The sequence below is a fragment of the Brassica napus genome, unplaced genomic scaffold (assembly GCF_020379485.1).
Source record: "Brassica napus cultivar Da-Ae unplaced genomic scaffold, Da-Ae ScsIHWf_2907;HRSCAF=3692, whole genome shotgun sequence".
Lineage (NCBI taxonomy): Eukaryota > Viridiplantae > Streptophyta > Magnoliopsida > Brassicales > Brassicaceae > Brassica > Brassica napus.
Window position 1 is genome coordinate 1 of NW_026016156.1, and position 24028 is coordinate 24028.

The 24028-nt window shown below is 32.6% G+C and overlaps 2 pseudogenes; one reads left to right on the forward strand and one right to left on the reverse strand.

Moving 5' to 3' along the window:
• Positions 1-1527: 1527 nt before the first annotated feature.
• LOC125602570 lies at positions 1528-6886 on the forward strand (annotated as a pseudogene).
• A 159-nt stretch (positions 6887-7045) lies between these two features.
• LOC125602569 lies at positions 7046-8921 on the reverse strand (annotated as a pseudogene).
• Positions 8922-24028: the final 15107 nt, after the last annotated feature.

Consider the following 24028-nt stretch of genomic DNA (forward strand, 5'->3'; position numbering starts at 1 on the left):
AGAAAACAAAAAGTCTAGTAGCATAATGAATTTTCCCAAGTATATTGATTACAAAACAATGTCTTAACATTGATGAAAAAATTGATTCAAGTAACACCTAGACATATCAGAACAACTTTTTCCTAACAAAGCACCAACCTTATCTTGATAGCAAGATATATAGAAACAAGTCAAGTCAAATGACAACAACAAAGTTTGATCTAACATAATAAAATCAATTTTATTATTGTCCTCAGTGTCACAATTTGGGATATAATGTGAGAGATCATTAATGGTAACAGTTCAAAGAATTGATTTATAAGAGGATTATCATAACTGATCCAATGCTTTATTCTTTGTTTCTAGATTTTTTAGGAATAGATTTTCAAACTGGTAATCAAACTAGTATCTAGAAAAGAAAAAAATGTTATGTAACAAGATAATGGGTAGTAGAATTGGATATGACTACAATAATTAAATATAACGCATAGAATATCATGAGACAATGGTTTTGAAAATCATCGTATCTGAATCCGATAATTGACAATATACTAAAATTATCTTTTTTTTGTAAATTTATTTATTTTTAGTCTATTTTAGACTTAAAAAGAGAGAAAAAAAATGGAATTATGGGTTAGTGGAGTTTATTGTTGGTTATTTGTATTGTTTATAAATCTATGTATAATTGAATATGATAGTTGAATTGTATTTTGACAACCTAAATCATACATTATATAGAAGAACCATATAATGTTATACATATCCCCAATTTCCAAAGCCTACAAATTAATGTTAGATTCACACTGAAACAACTAAACCTATAGTGTATTGTTCTGTCTAGTCTATCTTATGGGCACACATGATAATTCTCAATAATTAATTCATTGATCATGCTTTCTTTTATGAATGCAAGTGAGAAAGTGGAATATTAATTGATGATGAAGTTGTTCTACTTGCCCGAAACTGATGATATGCTTATATTTTTTACTGTCGTTAAATATTATTTTGGATTTTACTTTTCTATGTATGGTTATGATTTTTAGGTTAAATAAGTTTTAAATACCTATTTATTTTTGATGACAAAGATTTTTTGATTAATTTATATATTTATTTTTAAAGGTCGTTAAAAATTATCTTGGACTCAGTATTTAGTTTAAATCTAGGTGTTATAACTTTTAAGGGTCAAAACATTATAAATATCCTTTTGTTTTAAATAAAAACAATTTTCCAATTGTCGAGATTTGTAAAGTCCTTATAAAAGCGGTAACATAGTAATGTCAATAATCTTCAAAAATTGGTAACAGTTTCGGCTTTTTAATGGGTCCAATAAAGCCCTATTTATCACCAAACCCAAACCGGTAACTTCCATATAACTCTCTTCACTCAACGTGGCGGGTAAAATCTTATCAAAACGAAGCGATTAGGTTACAATCTTAGCCGTTAGATTTTCTTACCATAAACCAACGGTCATAAATCAACCCTGGGCTCTGCACTTTCACTTTACCCGAAGAAGTAAACTCTCTCTCGATCTCAAGGTTTTCGATTCCCATGGCGAAATTCTCGAATCGCGACGATGCTCTCTCTCTCCGAAGAGGAGGAGGAAGAGAATGTTAATACCAACATAGGAGAAGAAGACGAGGAGGAGATTGAGGCCGTAACTCGATCTTCCGATTCCGATGAAGAAGCTGCGCCAGTCTCTGACGAGGAGGTTGCTCCTATCGAGGATGATTACGAGGTAAGCGTTTTCGATTGGTGAGCTAATTGAATTGCACGGGAGCTGAATCTGATTAGCTTCACTGTGTTGGTATTAGGATGAAGAGGATGATGAGAAGGTTGAGATAAGTAAACGTGAGAAAGCTAGGCTTAGGGATATGCAGAAGCTGAAGAAGCAGAAGATTCAGGAGATGTTGGATTCTCAGAATGCTTCCATAGATGCTGATATGGTGCGTGCTTTGTTTACTACTACTTAGTTTTTAAAAAGGGAATAGAGGAATCTGATTTGTTTTGGTGGATTTAGAACAATAAGGGGAAAGGGAGGCTGAAGTATCTTCTGCAGCAGACTGAGTTGTTTTCGCATTTTGCTAAAGGTGATTCATCTTCTTCTCAGAAGAAGGCGAAAGGAAGGTGTGTTGGATGCAATTGGTTGCTTAGATACTGGTTTCTTCATTTTTTTGTGACATCAAAATAGGAACTTGAGTTTTTAACTTTTTTAACCTTCAGGGGTCGTCATGCTTCCAAGTAACCGAAGAGGAGGAAGATGAGGAGTATTTGAAGGAGAAAGGATGGCTTGGCTGCATCTGGTAACACGAGGTTGCTCACACAGCCTTCTTGTAAGTACCTGTGTTTTGCTCTTTAGTCTACACGTATTGTATATTGATCATTTGTTTGAGAGCAAGAAGTGTCCATTCCGTAACATATAGCTATTGTTGTGACCTCGCACTTACTAGGTAGTATAGCGCAAGCTTTTATGGAAAAAGCTCAGGATTCATCGTTTTCTTCTCAACGTACAGGTATTCAAGGGAAGTTAAGAGATTACCAGTTAGCTGGTTTGAACTGGCTCATCCGTCTGTATGAGAATGGGATAAATGGAATTCTTGCTGATGAGATGGTAAACAGTGGCTCCCCCCAGAAGTACAAGCAAAACAAGTTCTCAATTTTTAATAATTGAACCATTTTTTATCATGTGGTGTAGGGTCTGGGGAAGACACTTCAAACAATTTCTTTGCTGGCCTACCTTCATGAATACAGAGGAATCAATGGTCCACATATGGTAGTTGCTCCAAAGTCAACACTTGGTATTGGATGAACGAAATTCGCCGGTTTTGTCCTGTCTTGCGAGCTGTGAAATTCCTCGGTAATCCTGAGGAAAGGGTAAGTCACGATCTGTATGCCATCTCAGAGTTTATGTAAATGTTTAACCTCTTAACTATGAGATGTCTGCGAAATAATGCAGAGACATATTCGTGATGACCTGCTAGTTGCTGGGAAATTTGATATTTGCGTCACAAGCTTTGAGATGGCCATCAAAGAAAGACAGCACTGCGTCGCTTTAGCTGGCGTTATATATCATCGATGAAGCGCATCGAATCAAGAACGAAAATTCACTCCTCTCGAAGACTATGAGAATTTTTAGCACCAATTATCGTCTTCTTATCACGGGAACCCCCCTTCAGGTGTTTTCTCTATCTTATTCGTGACTATTTGGACTCTGAAGTTTTTTTATTAAGTTGGTTCTGATTGTATTAGACAACCTTTCTGGTGTGGGTTTCTTTGTACCTTATGTTTTCTTTGTATATGCAGAATAATCTCCATGAACTGTGGGCCCTTCTCAATTTTCTTCTGCCTGAGATCTTTAGTTCAGCAGAGACTTTTGATGAATGGTTTCAAATATCTGGCGAGAATGACCAGCAGGAAGTTGTTCAACAACTCCACAAGGTATGTATGTACTCATTGCTTCTATCGAGTTTATCACGTCTTAATTGTTAGGCTAATCACTTTCCTGCATTTTTATAGGTCCTTCGACCATTTCTTCTACGAAGACTAAAGTCAGATGTTGAGAAAGGTTTGCCACCAAAGAAGGAGACGATACTTAAAGTTGGCATGTCTCAGATGCAAAAACAATACTACAAGGCTTTACTGCAGAAAGATCTTGAAGCAGTTAATGCTGGTGGAGAACGCAAACGTCTGCTAAACATTGCAATGCAACTGCGTAAATGCTGTAATCACCCTTATCTCTTCCAGGGTGCAGAGCCTGGTCCCCCATATACCACAGGAGATCACCTCATAACAAATGCTGGTAAGACTAGCATTCAAACTACATCCTTCAGAATGTAGGTGTACATGTTTTTTTGAACCATCTTTATGTTCTTGTTGTCAGGTAAGATGGTTCTCTTGGATAAATTGCTTCCTAAGTTGAAGGAACGTGATTCGAGGGTTCTAATATTTTCTCAGGTAAAGTACAGAACAACTGGAGATAACTGCTTCTTACGGTTCATCTTCTCTGTTTCCTTTCTTTATTTGAAGTCTGAGCGTTGTTCTTTTTGTTAACATTATGTCAGATGACAAGGCTTTTGGATATTCTTGAGGATTATTTAATGTATCGTGGTTATCTATATTGCCGAATTGATGGAAATACTGGTGGTGATGAACGAGACGCCTCCATAGAAGCCTACAACAAGCCAGGAAGCGAGAAATTTGTTTTCTTGTTATCTACTAGAGCAGGAGGGCTTGGTATCAATCTTGCTACTGCAGATGTTGTGATTCTTTATGATAGTGACTGGTAAGTCTTATCTTGTCCATTGTAGTTTTTGAGTGTCTTTTCAGTTTTGACGAGTCTGGTGGATTTTGGTAGGAACCCGCAAGTCGACTTGCAAGCCCAGGATCGTGCCCATAGGATCGGTCAAAAGAAAGAAGTTCAAGTGTTTTCGATTCTGCACTGAGGTTGATATTCTCTTCTTGTGTGTCAAGTAAGAACAAACTATGACTGTTTGGATTAATTACGTAATAGTTGTTTTCAGTCTGCTATTGAGGAGAAAGTAATTGAGAGAGCGTACAAGAAGTTGGCGCTTGATGCTCTGGTTATTCAACAAGGACGACTGCAGAGCAGAAAAAAGTAACTTTGCTATAACGATTTTGCAAAATGCAGTGATTCATCTCTAACATTATTAATTTTTTAATTACTATATGCAGCTGTCAATAAGGATGAGTTGCTTCAAATGGTAAGATATGGTGCTGAGATGGTGTTCAGCTCTAAAGATAGCACAATCACAGACGAGGATATCGATAGAATCATTGCGAAAGGAGAGGAGGCTACAGCTGAACTTGATGCCAAGATGAAGAAATTTACAGAAGATGCTATACAGTTTAAAATGGATGACAGTAAGGGTGTTATAGATCTTTTTCCCATTATGTTGTGTGTACTAGTGTAATATTTGGATAATCAATCGTCTTATTTGTCACAGGTGCTGACTTCTATGATTTTGATGATGACGAAAAGGTAACCCTCTATATATATATTTTCAGAGTTTATGCTTTCATATGATACCCTTGTTATGACTTGTTCTGACTTATGACTGCATTACCGAAAATTACATTTACTGTTTCTTACAAATATGTTTTGTAGGATGAGAACAAGCTTGATTTTAAAAAGATTGTGAGCGACAACTGGAATGATCCACCAAAGCGGGAGAGAAAGCGCAAGTAAATGTTCTTTTTTTTTGCCTATACAATGTCCAGTCCTATTTTATATCTGTCTTCATATACTTTATCTAACCGAAAAGTTTATCTACTGTATCTTCAGCTACTCTGAATCTGAATACTTTAAGCAAACATTGCGACAAGGTGCTCCAGCTAAACCTAAAGAGCCTAGAATTCCGCGCATGCCCCAGTTGTAAGTACCTCAATAAACACTACTCTGCATCTGTGAACTGCCTTTCCCCTGTCTAGATGTTATTTTTACCCTAGAAATCTAATTGCTTGTCCATCACACAGGCACGATTTCCAGTTCTTTAACACTCAGAGATTGACCGAGTTGTATGAAAAGGAAGTACGCTATCTCATGGTAGGGCCCTTTAAATGAAATACTTCTCACTGGTTTGTTGTGCTTCGGAGCGAGTTTTCAACTAGTAAAATCATCTTTCTTCTTTGCGTTTGGTTTCAGCAAACACATCAGAAAAATCAGCTGAAAGACACAGTTGATTGAGAAGAACCAGAAGGTCAAGCTCCGTTTCTCAGTTTGTGCCCACTTTGCTAACATTTATTTCCAGCGAACCCATTACTGATTGAGACATTTCTGTTTGAAGGTGGAGATCCCTTGACTGCTGAAGAAGTAGAAGAAAAGGAGAGTTTATTGGAGGAGGTAAAGTGAAAACTTTTCATGTTAAAGTTGTCTTGACGTTTTGATTCTGGGCTTTATATATTTGATTTTTAATCTCCAGGGTTTCTCAACATGGAGCAGAAGAGACTTCAATAGTTTTCTCAGGGCGTGTGAGAAGTATGGCCGCAACGATATCAAAAGCATTGCCTGCCTCCGAGATGGAAGGTAAAACAGAGGAAGAAGTTGAAAGATATGCTCAAGTATTCAAAGAGCGGTACAAGGAGCTGAACGGTATGTAACACAACACCTTTAGATGCTACCTCAAGAAGGAGCTTATGCTCACATTTCCTTTCTGAACCTGCAGACTACGACAGGATCCTTAAGAACATTGAGAGGGGAGAGGCAAGAATCTCCAGAAAGATGAAATCATGAAAGCCATAGGGAAGAAACTGGACCGCTACAGAAACCCTTGGCTGGAACTCAAGATTCAATACGGTCAGAACAAAGGGAAGCTGTACAATGAGGAGTGCGATCGTTTCATGGTCTGTGTCTTTTCTTCATTCCCTCTCACTGTTTTGTTTCACTATTACTATTATGAAAGTTTAATTGTTGGGTTTGAACAGATCTGCATGGTCAACAAACTTGGGTATGGGAACTGGGACGAGCTAAAGGCAGCATTCAGAACTTCACCTCTGTTCAGGTTTGACTGGTTTGTGAAATCTCGCACGAGTCAGGAACTCGCTAGAAGATGCGACACTCTGATTCGACTGATTGAAAAGGAGAACCAAGAGTTTGATGAGAGAGAGAGCAAGCCCGTAAAGAGAAGAAGCTCGCAAAGGTAAAACAATGTAACATATATATAGTTGTTGTCTTTTGTTTAGATTCCTCTGGATGCTTATTACTTTATGTTTAAATCTTTGAAGAGTGCAACACCATCAAAGCGACCTTTAGGAAGGCAACAAAGTGAGAGTCCTTCATCGTTGAAGAAGCGGAAGCATCTGAGATGATTATCTGAGCTCAGTTAAGCTTTTTGTTGTTGTATAAAAATCTAAGTTTATCTTATACATTGTAGGTAAATTTAAATCTGGTTTGTGAATTTTGTTTGGTTTAACTTGGATTTTGATGAAATAAATTATATAAGTTAATATATAATTCATTTCATCAAAATCCAAGTTAAACCAAGACAACATTCACCAAACCAGATTTAAATAAGATAAACTTACAAGGACATTATATGCTTCAGGAATCGAAGTCACGTGAATAAGGCCATTTATTAGCAGTAACCGTTGTTTACAAGGACAGAAAAAAACAAGAGATATGGCCGTATGAGAGAGAGAATCTATTAATATATGGACAAATGGTAAATGACAGAAGCTTTGGTTTGGTCTCTCTGCTTCTATCAAATCTCAGACCCCAAAAAATAATCTTCTTTTCTCTTTTCTTAATGTTGTTTTAGTTCATGAAGAATCAGAGGATGTTTTCCTCTCTTGTTCTATTTTAACTTGAAGAAGCCTTAGCTTCTATAGCGGAGTCGCAACTGGTTCCAGCTGCCTCTTGTTGGCTCAAGCCACTAACCATGGGAGAAGAACTACAGCAGTCACAGCCTCTGTGGTGGGTTCATTGCTCGAACTTATCGGAGCTGATGATCCAATTGGGTATGGAGCCACAGGCATATTGGTTAGAGATGAAGCAGATGGGCTGTAGCTAAGTGAAGAACTCATAGAGTGATTAAACTTACACGCCGGTCCAAACTTGCAGATTCCATGTTGCGCAAAGTGAGTGCACTGCGCTACGCCCTGTGTCAAAACATGTATTGAGAATGTTGTCTACCAAAAAAGATGATCATATTTTTGTAAAAGACTTACGGGGCGTAGTGGAAGGCCAATGGAGTTGAGGAGAACACCAGTTTTAGGTTGAAGAACTGCATCTAGAGGAGGATGATGGTATCTACACGAAGATCCGAACTTACAGTCACCGGTTCTCATGAAGTATTGACACTCAGGTTGATCAGGACGCTGAGGAAAAGATTGTTCTGTTGATGTAGTCAAGAAGGTCCACCAGATTGGTACGTTCCTGTATAAGCAGGCCCTGAAGGAGATAAAGGCGCGATACCATAAACAGAACTCGATGGTTGTGTTCCAGGTGAAGGCATTGCTGTTAAAGAAGCCTAATACCAAATAAATTGATTTATTTAGCCAAACATAAAGGTAATAAATGAAATAATCTTAAAAAGCTAGAATACCTGGTAAGGGTTCCAACTAGGATATGTAACCATTCCAGGAGGCATAACCATTGGAGGACCCACCGTAAGGACTTGGAAGATAAGAAGCAGGTAGAAGAGAAGGTCTTGACAAAACTAAACCATACTGTTGAGACGAAGGCATTGGTTGAGACTGAAGTGTTGGATATATAGTCTGTAGCTGCGGTTGCGGCTGCTGCTGTTGAGGTTGTAGTGGGACGGGATGGTTGAATCTACAGGTCAAACCAAATTTACACTGACCGGTTCTCATGTAATAAGAGCACTCTTTCTCTCCCTGTAATCAATTACAAATAGCTTGTAAGAGAAGATACAATACAATATGTGGATGGAGAGATGAAAGAACACAAACCTGGCGTAATGGATATCCCAAATAACTTAACGAGACAGGCGCAACCGAACCACCTCCTTGCCTAGGATGATGATACTTGCAAGAAGCACCGAACTGACATGTCCCCGTTCTCATAAAATGCTGAGCAACAACAAAAGACAAAAAAAAAAAAAATCTAAAGCTCACACCTTTCTATTAAAAACAAAGACAGAACAAACTGAAACAGAGATTGATTAATTACAAAACCTGACAAACCGGATGTCCCATCCTCTCCGGTAAACCTCCATCTCCTCCTCCAATAACCTAAACACCAATTCAATAGCTCACTGATCTGAAACCTAAGAATCAAAATTAGGAAACTTTATTACCGCTCCACGATTGCGCGGGTGATTAAACCGACACCTTGACCCGTACCCGCAAACACCGGTTCGCAAGTAATAAATACAATCAGGCTCATCGGATCGCTCCGGGTACGATTCTCCTCCTCCTCCTAACGCTAACCCCGCCCCATCGAAGCTACCCAAAAAAAAACACGCCATTTTTAACAGAACCCTTTGATAATCACCAATGACTCAATGCTCGAAAGACCATTACTTTCGACTCCATGAGAGTCCACTGAATCGACGGATCCGATCGCGACCCTTCTTCACCGGCGCGACCGTACCGGTCCATTTTCTTAACAGAGGGAGAACAAAACTCTCCCAGAAACAAAAAAGAAGAACCTTTTTGGCTTTTGTCGGAATGTCTGAAAGCTCCGATCGAAGAAGACTGGGCAGATCGTGGGGGTTTGCTTCTACACTACTCTCACTCGCTTGATCTCTCTAAGCTTCAAAGCTACAAGAAGAAACAGAACTACGAAAGTAAATTAATTTTCTTTTTAATATAATTTTTCGGCTTCAATTTTTAATATAATTATAAAAGTTTTTTTGACCTTTTTGATCTTTCTTTATGCGTGCTCGCATCTTTCGTGGGTGTTTTGCCGGTGGTGGTTAACATACGCGCCAAACATAGCATAGCATTAGTCATGACTTCTCTTTACATTAGTTATTTATTTATTTCGTCTCTTGTCTTTTTAACATTTAGTAAAATATTAAAAAAATATCTTTTAAAAATTTAAGTAAAAAACAGAATATTTGTTAGTTAAAGAATTTTAGTATTATAAAGCTAAAACTCAGGTTAAATATTTATAGAAAAGCTTATCTCCAATCAGTATCACTAAGCTACATATTGGATCGTACTTTAAATAATTAAGTCTACGGATCTTGACTTATTTTGTTTGTTGTTTATTCGTACATTAAAGTATAAGAAAAGGACGCTGATTAGATTTTAGTGTTTTATAATAAAAATACTGTACTAGATTGTAGAAAGTTTCTGTATGGCCAAGTTTGTTTTTTTTTTTTTTCCAACTAAAGTTTATTAAAAGGATTAAATCCAGAATGGGCAAGGCCCAAGTCTTACAACAATCCGAAGCCCAAAACATAGGCATACCAACAAGAGAAACAAATTGGGCCAGAGGCCCACACACCAACCAACCCAAACCCTAACAGGCTAGGCGCCTCTCTTCACGCGAGGCCGCACGCCTCCTTTCTTCCTCCGGTACCAGCGACCGCGTCACGACGACTCGACGGCCACCGTCGACAGCAGAGTCGAAACCAGGCCTCAACCATTCAAACCAGACCAGATCGAGATACTCGAATCCATCATCATCTCATCACTTCAAACCAAAAAAAAACGGACGGATCTACGAATTACCAACAGATATTAAAGCCTACAATCGATTCATCATCTCCGACATATAAGCGGCAACAGATTCAGATCGAGAAGCGAAAACCAGTAAGCTCAAACTCGTAGATCTAAATGAGGAGAAATAAAAACCCTAAAAAAAAAACCCAAACGCCGGCGCCAGCGATGCTGCGGAAGCCACCGCCTCCCGGAAGCTGAAGCGACGATGGCGATGCTGAAGAGCCCACCGCCTCCCGGTACCCAAAGCCGGCGAAGAAAGTGCTGAAAAAGCCACCCCTTCCCAGAAACAAGTCGGACGACCACCATAGAGAGGTGCGACGCCGAAACCTAGGTAGATCAAGAGACCCCGAACAAACCCAGAAACTAGAAAAGAAAGAAAGAACTCCACAACCGGACCGACGGTGGCTCAGAGAGCCTCGCCGTCGGCCGGAAATCTCTCAGTTTCTCTTTTTTCTCTCTCTCTCTCTCTAAACTAGTATGGCCAAGTTTGTTTCTAGTTTAATTTTATGAAAGTATATATATTTCAGGAAACTGCAACTTTCTTACACCACTAGTGATTGGGTCGACAGTTGCTATATTTGGTGAATAATGCCAACGCAATTTCAACTATATCAGAGTCGCCAGTTAGAGTTAGAATTATTTACGAAAATTTGAAAACATTATTTTGCGTGAATTATATATCAAGAAGTTTAATTGCTATAATTCACGAAGTTTATTTGCAAGCAATTAAACCGTGACTTTGCTTACATCACTTACGGAAGTCGAATAGGTTTGGTCATCAAACGACCAATCGAACGGCAATCAAAGCATTAAGCTGTTCACCAACGCTCTAGATCTATTCCAAAGTCATTGTCCATTGATCTTGCTGACCAAACGAACCCGAGGGCTCATTGAGTAATTGAGTGTAGTAGGTGAAGAAGCCCATTCTCTGCATAAAATTCAAATTAAAAGTAGTTATGATTTCGTTCCCTCCATTCATTGAGAGTTAATTTGAATAACGAAAACCAAGTAGAGTCGAATTTAGTTCGTTTAGTTATAATTTGACTGATCGAAAAGGTTAACACCTGCTTTTCTTTCTAGTATGTGGTTTGTCTAGTTATTTTCTTTCAAAATATAGTTCATAGTTGTTTAATTTGTTTAAAAAGTTGATCTATTATATATTTGTATGGTTTTAAAGAAGCTTTTCAAGGTTCTTAATATATCATGACCTACAGTTGAATCTCGAAGACATATTGACTAGTATTCTAAAACCTAGGAATAACAATGTTCATTCATCATCTGGCTCAACTTTTTTCTGAATAATCCTTTTGTGTGATTCATATTTTTTGTGAATAAATGAATGTTGATAATAACAAGGAACAAAGTGAAGATGTGATTCACACAACCATATTTGTTTTGGAATAGTAGCGCACGTGTCATCCAAATACCTAAGTACTTGTAGAGTTGCTAAAATTACAAAAAGTACTTGCATAATTTTCAAATATTATACAATCAAAATGTTATGCAACAAAGAAGACAATGAACCTAGCCCAATATTATAGTTAATACTTAATACTCCTCCCCCTCCGTTTCAAATAGATGATGTTTTGAAGAGTTATTGATGTTTCAAAATACATGATGTTTGATATTTTTTAATTAGTTAAAAGTTCATTGAAAACTGTGTGATCAATAATGTTTTATAATATTTTTGATGATTGGATTGGCTGGATTATATTTATTTAATATTTTTAGTCTCACTATTTAGAAAATATATATGTCTTAATTCTTGTGTATTCATCCAAAACATCAACTATTTTGAAACAGAGAGAGAGTAGTAATATTCACATTATAAAATTATGAGAGTCAAAATTTAATAGGTATTTGCTAGCCGACATTTGGTAGATGAAGAAAGGAGAGATGTTATGATCCAAATGAACCTTTGGGAATAACACAATCTTCGAACTAGGAACCTGGCCATATGTGGCTCATTCCTGTCCGAGTCAACCCAGTGGCGGAACTACCGTTATACCACGGTGGTCAAGTGCCCCATGTGGATTCCTGTTAAAAAAAAATTACTTGTATTTTCTATAGAAAATATGATATAATTGGTTTGTTGACCCATTTCAAATATACAAGTTATCAAATTGACCCCAGTAAAATGTTTTCCTACCTCAAACCTTTTACTATTTTGTTTTTTATACATAACTTTTTTTTAGTAAAATATTACATAAATTTATTACTGTTATCTCTTTAAACTCCTTTTGCAAAATGATTTTAGTGGTCTCAAGGTTGATTAATTTTCAACATATATCAATTAATTAATTTAGTAAAACTTTATTATACCTCCTAAATCGATGGAATAACCAATATAAAATTATTATTTTCTTGATAAACGGAGAGCACAAAGGCTCCAAACCTCTTTGAACATCATCATATGTTAGTGCAGGATGCAACTAGGCATTAAAACAATATTGTCATATTTTTTAAAATTTTCTCAAAATCTATGGGCTATAACCCCTACAAATATATTAAGTTGTGGTAAATACTTTATATACTGAATCCTATAATCTTTAGTGTTTTTTAAAATTTCCACCATATTCTACATTTGTATTAATGTATGCTAAACTCTTTTTCATGGTAAATCAGCATCTTTCAATAGTTTTTATCAAATAATTTAATAAACTTCATAATATTCCCTAAATCGATGGAATAACCACTATAAAGTTATTATTTTCTTGATAAACGGAGAGCACAAAGGCTCCAAACCTCTTTGAACATCATCATATGTTAGTGCAGGATGCAACTAGGCATTAAAACAACATTGTCATATTTTTTGAAATTTTCTCAAAATCTATGGGCTATAACCCCTACAAATATATTGAGTTTTTGGTAAATACTTTATATACTGAATCCTATAATCTTTAGTGTTGTTTTAAAATTTCTACCATATTCTACACATTTGTATTAATGTATGCTAAACTCTTTTTCATGGTAAATGAGCATCTTTCAATAGTTTTTATCAAATAATTTAATAAAACTTCATAATACTCTTAAAATCGATGGAATAACCACTATAAAGTTATTATTTTCTTGATAACCGGAGACGACAAAGGCTCCAAACCTCTTTGAACATCATCATATGTTAGTGCATGATGCAACTAGACACTAAAACAATATTGTCATATTTTTTGAAATTTTCTCAAAATCTATGGGCTAACCCCTACAAAAATATTGAGTTTTTGGTAAATACTTTATATACTGAAGCCTATAATCTTTAGTGTTGTTTTAAAATTTCTACCATATTCTACATTTGTATTAATGTATGATAAACTCTTTGTCATGGTAAATGAGCATCGTTCAATGGTTTTTATCAATTAATTTAGTAAAACTTCATAATACCTCCTAAATCGATGGAATAACCACTATAAAATTATTATTTTCTTGATAAACGGAGAGCACAAACGCTCCAAACCACTTTGAACATCATCATATGTTAGTGCAGGATGCAAATAGGCATTAAAACAATATTGTCATATTTTTTGAAATTTTCTCAAAATTTATGGGCTAACCCCTACAAAAATATTGAGTTTTTGGTAAATACTTTATATACTGAAGCCTTTAATCTTTAGTGTTGTTTTAAAATTTCTACCATATTCTACATTTGTATTAATGTATGCTAAACTGTTTTTCAAGGTAAATTAGCATCGTTCAATGGTTTTTATCATTCAATTATTTAGTAAAACTAAAACTTCATAATACCTCCTAAATCGATGGAATAACAACTATAAAATTATTATTTTCTTGATAAACGACACGACAAAGGCTCCAAACCTCTTTGAACATCATCATATGTTAGTGCAGGATGCAACTAGGCATTAAAACATATTGTCATATTTTTTTGAAATTTTTTCAAAATCTGTAGGCTAATATTGAGTTTTTGGTAAATACTTTTATACTGAATACTATAATCTTTAGTGTTGTTTTAAAAATTTCTACATATTCTACATTTGCATTAATGTATGCTAAACTCTTTCTCATGGTAAATGAGCATCTTTCAATAGTTGTTATCAAATAATTTAATAAAACTTCATAATACTAATACTCCCTAAATCGATGGAATAACCACTATAAAGTTATTATTTTCTTGATAAACGGCCACGACAAAGGCTCCAAACCTCTTTGAACATCATCATATGTTAGTGTGGGATGCAACTAGGCATTAAAACAATTTTGTCATATTTTTTGAAATTTTCTCAAAATCTATGGGCTAACCCCTACAAAAATATTGAGTTTTTGGTAAATACTTTATATACTGAAGCTGAAGCTATAATCTTTAGTGTTGTTTTAAAATTTATACCATATTCTAATTTGTATTAATGTATGCAAAACTATTTTTCATGGTAAATGAGCATCGTTCAATGGTTTTTATCAATTAATTTAGTAAAACTTTATTATATCTCCCTAAATCGATGGAATAACCACTATAAAGTTATTATTTTCTTGATAAACGGAGAGCACAAAGGCTCCAAACCTCTTTGAACATCATCATATGTTAGTGCAGGATGTAACTAGGCATTAAAGCAATATTGTCATATTTTTTGAAATTTTCTCAAAATCTATGGGCTAACCCCTACAAAATATTGAGTTTTTGGTAAATTCTTTATATACTGAAGCCTATAATCTTTAGTGTTGTTTTAAAAATTTATACCATATTCTCTACGATTGTATTAATGTATGTTAAACTCTTTTTCATGGTAAATGAGCATCGTTCAATTGTTTTTATCAATTAATTTAGTAAAACTTTATATAATATCTCCCTAAATCGATGGAATAACCACTATAAAGTTATTATTTTCTTGATAAACGGAGACGACAAAGGCTCCAAACCTCTTTGAACATCATCATATGTTAGTGCATGATGCAACTAGACACTAAAACAATATTTTCATATTTTTTGAAATTTTCTCAAAATCTATGGGCTAACCCCTACAAAAATATTGAGTTTTTGTAAATACTTTATATACTGAAGCCTATAATCTTTAGTGTTTTTTTTAAAATTCTACCATATTCTACATTTGTATTAATGTATGATAAACTCTTTTTCATGGTAAATGAGCATCGTTCAATGGTTTTTATCAATTAATTTAGTAAAACTTCATAATACCTCCTAAATCGATGGAATAACCAATATAAAGTTATTATTTTCTTGATAAACGGACACGACAAAGGCTCCAAACCTCTTTGAACATCATCATATGTTAGTGTGGGATGCAACTAGGCATTAAAACAATATTGTCATATTTTTTGAAATTTTCTCAAAATCTATGGGCTAACCCCTACAAAAATATTGAGTTTTTGGTAAATACTTTATATACTGAAGCCTATAATCTTTAGTGTTGTTTTAAAATTTATACCATATTCTAAATTTGTATTAATGTATGCAAAACTATTTTTCATGGTAAATGAGCATCGTTCAATGGTTTTTATCAATTAATTTAGTAAAACTTCATAATACCTCCTAAATCGATGGAATAACCAATATAAAGTTATTATTTTCTTGATAAACGGACACGACAAAGGCTCCAAACCTCTTTGAACATCATTATATGTTAGTGTAGGATGCAACTAGACATTAAAACAATATTGTCATATTTTTTGAAATTTTCTCAAAATCTGTGGGCTAACCCCTACAAAAATATTGAGTTTTTGGTAAATACTTTATATACTGAAACCTATAATCTTTAGTGTTGTTTTAAAATTTATACCATATTCTACATTTGTATTAATGTATTTTAAACTCTTTTTCATGGTAAATGAGCATCGTTCAACGGTTTTTATCAATTAATTTAGTAAAACTTCATAATACCTCCTAAATCGATGGAATAACCACTATAAAATTATTATTTTCTTGATAAACGGAAGCACAAAGGCTCCAAACAACTTTGAACATCATCATATGTTAGTGCAGGATGCAACTAGGCATTAAAACCATATTTTCATATTTTTTGAAATTTTCTCAAAATCTATGGGCTATAACCCCTACAAAAATATTGAGTTTTTGGTAAAATCTTTATATACTGAAGCCTATAATCTTTAGTGTTGTTTTAAAATTTATACCATATTCTAAATTTGTATTAATGTATGTTAAACTCTTTTTCATGGTAAATGAGCATCGTTCAATTGTTTTTATCAATTAATTTAGTAAAACTTTATTATACCTCCTAAATCGATGGAATAACCAATATAAAATTATTATTTTCTTGATAAACGGAGAGCACAAAGGCTCCAAACCTCTTTGAACATCATCATATGTTAGTGCAGGATGCAACTAGGCATTAAAACCATATTGTCATATTTTTTGAAATTTTCTCAAAATCTATGGGCTATAACCCCTACAAAAATATTGAGTTTTTGGTAAAAACTTTATATACTGAAGCCTATAATCTTTAGTGTTGTTTTAAAATTTCTACCATATTCTACATTTGTATTAATGTATGCTACTGTTTTTTTCAAGGTAAATTAGCATCGTTCAATGGTTTTTATCAATTAATTTAGTAAAACTTCATAATACCTCCTAAATCGATGGAATAACAACTATAAAATTATTATTTTCTTGATAAACGGACACGACAAGGCTCCAAACCTCTTTGAACATCATCATATGTTAGTGCAGGATGCAACTAGGCATTAAAACATTATTGTCATATTTTTTGAAATTTTTTCAAAATCTGTAGGCTAATATTGAGTTTTTGGTAAATACTTTATATACTGAATACTATAATCTTTAGTGTTGTTTTAAAATTTCTACATATTCTACATTTGCATTAATGTATGCTAAACTCTTTCTCATGGTAAATGAGCATCTTTCAATAGTTGTTATCAAATAATTTAATAAAACTTCATAATACTACCTAAATCGATGGAATAACCACTATAAAGTTATTATTTTCTTGATAAACGGCCACGACAAAGGCTCCAAACCTCTTTGAACATCATCATATGTTAGTGCAGGATGCAACTAGGCATTAAAACAATATTGTCATATTTTTTGAAATTTTCTCAAAATCTATGGGCTAACCCCTACAAAAATATTGAGTTTTTGGTAAATTCTTTATATACTGAAGCCTATAATCTTTAGTGTTGTTTTAAAATTTATACCATATTCTACGATTGTATTAATGTATGTTAAACTCTTTTTCATGGTAAATGAGCATCGTTCAATTGTTTTTATCAATTAATTTAGTAAAACTTTATTATATCTCCCTAAATCGATGGAATAACCACTATAAAGTTATTATTTTCTTGATAAACGGAGACGACAAAGGCTCCAAACCTCTTTGAACATCATCATATGTTAGTGCATGATGCAACTAGACACTAAAACAATATTTTCATATTTTTTGAAATTTTCTCAAAATCTATGGGCTAACCCCTACAAAAATATTGAGTTTTTGGTAAATACTTTATATACTGAAGCCTATAATCTTTAGTGTTGTTTAAAATTTCTACCATATTCTACATTTGTATTAATGTATGATAAACTCTTTTTCATGGTAAATGAGCATCGTTCAATGGTTTTTATCAATTAATTTAGTAAAACTTCATAATACCTCCTAAATCGATGGAATAACCAATATAAAGTTATTATTTTCTTGATAAACGGACACGACAAAGGCTCCAAACCTCTTTGAACATCATCATATGTTAGTGTGGGATGCAACTAGGCATTAAAACAATATTGTCATATTTTTTGAAATTTTCTCAAAATCTATGGGCTAACCCCTACAAAAATATTGAGTTTTTGGTAAATACTTTATATACTGAAGCCTATAATCTTTAGTGTTGTTTTAAAATTTATACCATATTCTAAATTTGTATTAATGTATGCAAAACTATTTTTCATGGTAAATGAGCATCGTTCAATGGTTTTTATCAATTAATTTAGTAAAACTTCATAATACCTTCCTAATCGATGGAATAACCATATAAAGTTATTATTTTCTTGATAAACGGACACGACAAAGGCTCCAAACCTCTTTGAACATCATTATATGTTAGTGTAGGATGCAACTAGACATTAAAACAATATTGTCATATTTTTTGAAATTTTCTCAAAATCTGTGGGCTAACCCCTACAAAAATATTGAGTTTTTGGTAAATACTTTATATACTGAAACCTATAATCTTTAGTGTTGTTTTAAAATTTATACCATATTCTACATTTGTATTAATGTATTTTAAACTCTTTTTTCATGGTAAATGAGCATCGTTCAATGGTTTTTATCAATTAATTTAGTAAAACTTCATAATACCTCCTAAATCGATGGAATAACCACTATAAAATTATTATTTTCTTGATAAACGGAAAGCACAAAGGCTCCAAACAACTTTGAACATCATCATATGTTAGTGCAGGATGCAACTAGGCATTAAAACCATATTTTCATATTTTTTGAAATTTTCTCAAAATCTATGGGCTATAACCCCTACAAAAATATTGAGTTTTTGGTAAAATCTTTATATACTGAAGCCTATAATCTTTAGTGTTGTTTTAAAATTTATACCATATTCTAAATTTGTATTAATGTATGTTAAACTCTTTTTCATGGTAAATGAGCATCGTTCAATTGTTTTTATCAATTAATTTAGTAAAACTTTATTATACCTCCTAAATCGATGGAATAACCAATATAAAATTATTATTTTCTTGATAAACGGAGAGCACAAAGGCTCCAAACCTCTTTGAACATCATCATATGTTAGTGCAGGATGCAACTAGGCATTAAAACCATATTGTTATATTTTTTGAAATTTTCTCAAAATCTATGGGCTATAACCCCTACAAATATATTGAGTTTTTGGTAAATACTTTATATACTGAATCCTATAATCTTTAGTGTGGTTTTAAAATTTTCACCATATTATACATTTGTATTAATGTATGCTAAACTCTTTTTCATGGTAAATGAGCATTTTCAATAGTTTTTTTATCAAATAAATTTAATAAAACTTCATAATACTCTCCCTAAATCGATGGAATAACCACTATAAAGTATATTTTCTTTTTGATAAACGGAGACGACAAAGGCTCCAAACCTCTTTGAACATCATCATATGTTAGTGCATGATGCAACTAGACACTAAAACAATATTGTCATATTTTTTGAAATTTTCTCAAAATCTATGGGCTAACCCCTACAAAAATATTGAGTTTTTGGTAAATACTTTATATACTGAAGCCTATATATTTTAGTGTTGTTTTAAAATTCTACCATATTCTACATTTGTATTAATGTATGATAAACTCTTTTTCATGGTAAATGAGCATCGTTCAATGGTTTTTTTAATTAATTTAGTAAAACTTCATAATACCTCCTAAATCGATGGAATAACCACTATAAAGTTATTATTTTCTTGATAAACGGAGACGACAAAGGCTCCAAACCTCTTTGAACATCATCATATGTTAGTGCATGATGCAACTAGACACTAAAACAATATTGTCATATTTTTTGAAATTTTCTCAAAATCTATGGGCTAACCCCTACAAAAATATTGAGTTTTTGGTAAATACTTTATATACTGAAGCCTATAATCTTTAGTGTTGTTTTAAAATTTCTACCATATTATACATTTGTATTAATGTATGCTAAACTCTTTTTCATGGTAAATGAGCATCGTTCAATGGTTTTTATCAATTAATTTAGTAAAACTTCATAATACCTCCTCCTAAATCGATGGAATAACCAATAAAGTTATTATTTTCTTGATAAACGGACACGACAAAGGCCACAAAGGCTCCAAACCTCTTGAACATCATTATATGTTAGTGTAGGATGCAACTAGACATTAAAACAATATTGTCATATTTTTTGAAATTTTCTCAAAATCTGTGGGCTAACCCCTACAAAAATATTGAGTTTTTGGTAAATACTTTATATACTGAAACCTATAATCTTTAGTGTTGTTTTAAAATTTATACCATATTCTACATTTGTATTAATGTATTTTAAACTCTTTTTCATGGTAAATGAGCATCGTTCAATGGTTTTTATCAATCAAATTTTAATTTAAAACTTCATAATACCCACCCTCCTCCTAAATCGATGGAATAACCACTATAAAATTATTATTTTCTTGATAAACGGAGAGAACAAAGGCTCCAAACCACTTTGAACATCATCATATGTTAGTGCAGGATGCAACTAAGCATTAAAACAATATTGTCATATTTTTTGAAATTTTCTAAAAATTTATGGGCTAAACTTTTTTGAGTTTTTGGTTAATACTTTATATACTAAAGCCAATAATCTTTAGTGTTGTTTTAAAATTTCTACCATATTCTACATTTGTATTAATGTATGCTAAACTTTTTTTCATGGTCAATTAGCATCGTTCAATGGTTTTTATCAATTAATTTAGTAAAACTTCATAATACTCCCTAAATCGATGGAATAACCACTATAAAGTTATTATTTTCTTGATAAACGGAGACGACAAAGGCTCCAAACCTCTTTGAACATCATCATATGTTAGTGCATGATGCAACTAGACAGTAAAACAATATTTTCATATTTTTTGAAATTTTCTCAAAATCTATGGGCTAACCCCTACAAAAATATTGAGTTTTTGGTAAATACTTTATATACTGAAGCCTATAATCTTTAGTGTTGTTTAAAATTTCTAACATATTCTACATTTGTATTAATGTATGATAAACTCTTTTTCATGGTAAATGAGCATCGTTCAATGGTTTTTATCAATTATTTAGTAAAACTTCATAATACCTCCTAAATCGATGGAATAACCACTATAAAGTTATTATTTTCTTGATAAAGGGAGACGACAAAGGCTCCAAACCTCTTTGAACATCATCATATGTTAGTGCATGATGCAACTAGACACTAAAACAATATTGTCATATTTTTTGAAATTTTCTCCCAAATCTATGGGCTAACCCCTACAAAATATTGAGTTTTTGGTAAATTCTTTATATACTGAAGCCTTATAATCTTTAGTGTTGTTTTAAAATTTCTACCATATTATACATTTGTATTAATGTATGCTAAACTCTTTTTCATGGTAAATGAGCATCGTTCAATGGTTTTTTTATCATTAATTTAGTAAAACTTCATAATACCCTCATAATAAATCCTAGATGGAATAACCACTATAAGTTATTATTTTTCTTGATAAACGGAGACGACAAAGGCTCCAAACCTCTTTGAACATCATCATATGTTAGTGCATGATGCAACTAGACACTAAAACAATATTGTCATATTTTTTGAAATTTTCTCAAAATCTATGGGCTAACCCCTACAAAAATATTGAGTTTTTGGTAAATACTTTATATACTGAAGCCTATAATCTTTAGTGTTGTTTTAAAATTTCTACCATATTATACATTTGTATTAATGTATGCTAAACTCTTTTTCATGGTAAATAAGCATCGTTCAATTGTTTCTATCAATTAATTTAGCAAAAATTCATAATACCCCCTAAATAGATGGAATAACCAATATAAAGTTATTATTTTCTTGATAAACGGACACGACAAAGGCTCCAAACCTCTTTGAACATCATTATATGTTAGTGTAGGATGCAACTAGACATTAAAACAATATTGTCATATTTTTTGAAATTTTCTTAAAATCTGTGGGCTAACCCCTACAAAAAATATTGAGTTTTTGGTAAATACTTTATATACTGAAACCTATAATCTTTAGTGTTGTTTTAAAATTTATACCATATTCTACATTTGTATTAATGTATTTTAAACTCTTTTTCATGGTAAATGAGCATCGTTCAATGGTTTTTTTAATAAAAATATAATCAATTAATATTTAGTAAAACTTCTTATAAACCAATACCGCTAATACCACCCCCGCATAACCATCGAATATGATGGAATAACCACTATAAAATTATTTATTTTCCTTGATAAAACGGAGGAGCAATAAAAGGCTCCAAAACCACTTTGAAACATCATCATATGTTATTGCGGATGCACTAAGCAATTAAACAATATTGTCATATTTTTTTGAAAATTTTCTAAAAAATTTATGGGCTAAACTTTTTTTGTTTTTGGGTTAATACTTTTATATACTAAAAATAAGCCAATAATCTTTAGTGTTGTTTTAAAAATTTTTCCTACCCATATTCTACATTTGTATTTAATGTATGCTAAACTTTTTTTCATGGTAAATTAGCATCGTTCAATGGTTTTTTTAATAAATATATTTAATTTAGTAAAACAAACTTTCATAATCATAACTAATACCACTATAAAACTTCATAATATTAACTTTATTACTAGTCTAAAACTACCTCCTTTTTTAACTATCATAATATTCTTACTAAGCACTAACTAAAACTTTATTACTACTACCTACGTAATACTGCTAAAATCCTACTCCCTAAAAAAAATTGATGGAAATACCACTATAAGTTATTATTTTTTTAAAACCTGATAAATACAGAGACGGACAAGGCTCCAACCTCTTTGAAATGACATCATATGTTTTAGTGGCATGAAGTGCCAACTAAGACATGAAAAAACAACCATTATCATATTTTTTTTTTTTTTTGGAAATTTTTCCCAATCAAAAATCTAATGTGGCTATAACACCCTAAAAAATATTTGAGTTTTTTTGGTAAATACTTAATAATAATAACTGAAGCCTATAATCTTTAGTGTTGTTTTAAATTTCTACCATATTCTAACATTTGTATTAATGTATGCTAAACTCTTTTTCATGGTAAATGAGCATCGTTCAATGGTTTTTATCAATTAATTTAGTAAAAACTTCATAATACCTCCTAAATCGATGGAATAACCACTATAAAGTTATTATTTTCTTGATAAACGGAGAGCACAAAGGCTCCAAACCACTTTGACATCATCATATGTTAGTGCATGATGCAACTAGCATTAAAACAATATTGTCATATTTTTTGAAATTTTTCTCAAATTTATGGGCTAACCCCTTTTTTGAGTTTTTTGGTTAATACTTTATATACTAAAGCCTATAATCTTTAGTGTTGTTTTAAAATTTCTACCATATTCGTATTATTTGTATTAATGTATATGCTAAACTTTTTTTTTCATGTAAATTAGCATCGTTCAATGTTTTTAATCAATTAATTTAGTAAAACTTCATAATACCTTCCTAAATCGATGGAATAACCACTATAAAGTTATTATTTTCTTGATAAACGGAGACGAACAAAGGCTCCAAACCTCTTTGAAACATCATCATATGTTAGTGCAGGATGCAACTAGGCATTAAAACAATATATTGTCATATTTTTTGAAATTTTCTCAAAATCTATGGGCTAACCCCCCCTAAAAATTATTGAGTTTTTGGTAATACTTTATATACTGAAGCCTATAATCTTAGTGTTGTTTAAAATTTAAAAAATTTCCATATTCTACATTTGTATTAATGTAGCTAAACTTTTTTTTCATGGTAAATGAGCATCGTTCATTTCTGGTTTTTTTTATCAACTTAATTTTAGTAAAACTTCATAATACCTCCTAAATCGATGGAATAACCACTATAAAATTTATATTTTTTCTTGATAAACGGAGACGACAAAGGCTCCAAACCTCTCTTTTGAAACATCATCATATGTTAGTGCATGATGCAACTAGGCATTAAAAAAATATTGTCATATTTTTTGAAATTTTCCTTTTCTCAAATCTATGGGCTAACCCCTACAAAAATCTTGAGTTTTTGGTAAATCTTTATATACTGAAGCCCTAATATCTTAGTGTTGTTTTAAATTATACAATATCTACATTTGTTATTAATGTATGCTAAACTCTTTTTTTCATGGTAATGAGCATCGTTCAATGGTTTTTTTAAACAATTAATTTAGTAAAATTCATAATACCCCTCCTAAATCGATGGAATAACCA